Here is a 2814-nt window from a genome sequence, read left to right as displayed (position 1 = left end):
AATCTGTTTTGTGTTTTTTTTTATTTTTTTAATTTTGTTTTAACCGTTAAATGGAAGTCCGGGGTGAGGGTTTAGAGGGGACATTTCACCCTAAGCTGCCACGCATTCACTTTATGTTGATTATCAGTTCTTCTTTTCTTGCTCTTTTTTTTAGGGGACTTCTTTTCTTACTCCGTATTATTGATTTTTGTAATATTGTAACTAGTGTATGACTCGGGCGATGTCCCGGATTGCTAGTTTATACTTATTTAATTTACTAATTAAATTCAACTATTTAGATAATAAGACTTGTTGGTTTTGAGTTTAACTCTTGTTATAAACATTTTTTAGTTGTCAAACTTAATCATTACATAATGGAAACAAATACTACCTCCGTTTCATAAAATCTACAACAAAAAGGCATTCACATTTCCCAAGGCAAAATTTGGTTAAATTGTTTGAGCAAAAGTTAGGGTAGGTGATTAACATTTGATGAGAGAGAAAGTGGGGACCAAAACCAAACCCACATGCATTCTGCCAGAAATTTTACGGAAATCGGAAGGAGAATTTTCGTTAAAAACTTTAAATTTGGCCTCCAAATTTAAAGTTTCCAACTTTCCCCAAAATTCAAATTCGGCTCCAAGTTTTTTGTTTCAACCTAAGTTATAAATACAGCACTTAATACACCACCATTCTTGTTCAAAAAATTTACAGAGCAACATTAAATACAACCTTCAAAATGAAACAGTTGAATTAAATACAGCCTTCAAAATCTACCATCCTAATTGAATTAAGTCAACACTTCAAGCTTTGAAAAAATCAAGGCTTCAAGCATCATCTTCTACAGCATCTGTTAGTGGTGGGCGAGGTCCTGTGTTACAGCACAATCTGAAACAACATAAAAGAAACCAACCAAAAAAAATGGATACATCAAAATGTTGATGAATACTTCAACATAGAGCAGATTATAATGGAGGAAGATCTTCTCCAACAAAATGAAAATGCAAATGCAAATGTAAATGAAGGCAACGATCAGCAACAAAGTGACAGAATCCAACTTACTCTTGCTGAAAAACGAGGTATTGTTGATGAAATTTTTACACAACTTAGAGAGGATGACACATTGCAACGGGGGATGCAAACAAAAATTGCAGCAAAATTTGGGGTCCACGGATCAACAGTTATTAGATTATTCACTTATGTAAATGAATCAAAAAGATAGTGGGGAGCTGATTGATGTCATGAATTAAAAAAAACTGGGCAAAGTTGGTCCCAAATTTAAGCAATATTCAGAAGAATTTATGCATTCATGCCCACTTAGGTTGAGAACCACATAAAGAAGTTATGCCGGTTACTTAAAAATATCTCATGTAACAATACATAAGCTAAGGAAAAGGGGGCTACTCATAACTCATACAAGCTATAACCATCCCAAGCTGACTGACAACCACAAGATAGAGAAACTAAGATGCGTGTTGGCACATGTACACACCTAATTCTGTCTCCCCAAAAATCAAACCCAGTGATAAATACCTTTCACGTCATTTGATTATCGAACGAAGTGACAGTGTGAAAAGTCTTGTGATGCGGTTATTTTAACGAAAATATCTTTCTTTCTGTTTTCGAAGATGTATTATATTCATGAAAATGTCCAATATGATTTAGTTTGGTCCATGATAAGGGTCCAATAATAGTGTAGTTGTATTGGGCTCAAAAAGATCTTTCCAACGATATATTATAAGCCCAATTCCGATGAATAATGAGGAAGTTATGGCAAAAATACTAAATTGGGACTGAAATAGTTTTATATGGCCCAATTATCTAGTGGAGGGCCCATAAATTTATAATCCTAAAACTATTAGGATTGATTTTAATCTTCTAGAATAATCTAGAAGGTTATTTTGAATTCTAATGGGATTAGGAATAATAATTATATCTATTATGAAAATAAAGAATCTTTTTGGGATTAGACAAGTGTTCTTAAAGAGACTAAATATGATTTTCAAAGATTAGTACACATTTCAATGGATCAAATTTAATTTGATTAAGGATTCCATATGGATTTTAGAAAACGTGCGAACCATCGCAAAACGACATAACTAGCGCGCCGCGACAAGGCAGTCGCGCTGCACTGGACCCTGTCGCGCCACGACAGAGTTAGTTTTATTTCAAATTGGATTTGGTCTTTTTTTGATCGTTTCCGGGCTATTTTTCTTATAAATAGGGTCGTAATTCCCCGTTTTTAATCATTTACAATCATAAACAATCATCTATTCTATTATATTCTTTCTCTTAAGCAATAGCTTATTCTTTCTCCCTCTTTCTAGCCTAGCCTTTTCATAAACACAATACCGCATTCACGAGTTCTAGACACGCCTAGCTAAGCTCGAAGTTGCCTTCGCCCTAGACGTGAAAGGTTGAAAATTTCTTAGGGTTTGGTCCCAAATCCCTATTTCAATTATTTAAATTAATTGTTTGATTTAATATTTTTCTTGAAGTTATTAACGTGTGTATTTTGTTATTAGAAAGAGATACGAGGCGATAAAGTAAGTAGTTTTAATCACTCTATAATTTTTTTGAAAGAATGCTTAGATTTTATTAATTCCTAGTGTCATGTTAGGATGTTTTTTTTTTTTTTTTTTCTTCCTAGTATCATATCTAGGTTGCTTCCTATTTCTTTTATCATTGTTAGTATCATGTTAGGAATAAAGCTTTGATCTTTAATGTTTAGCGACATGCTAGGATTTGTTATTAATCTTGTTAGTATGATGCTTAGGATCTTGCTAATATTATTATGCTTTGAGAATATTATTATGTTGATGATTATCATTATTA

Source organism: Chenopodium album, chromosome 5, assembly GCF_948465745.1.
Source record: "Chenopodium album chromosome 5, dcCheAlbu1.1, whole genome shotgun sequence".
In the NCBI taxonomy this organism is placed as follows: domain Eukaryota; kingdom Viridiplantae; phylum Streptophyta; class Magnoliopsida; order Caryophyllales; family Amaranthaceae; genus Chenopodium; species Chenopodium album.
The sequence above is the reverse complement of the archived record's forward strand: the minus strand, read 5'-3'. Positions refer to the sequence as shown.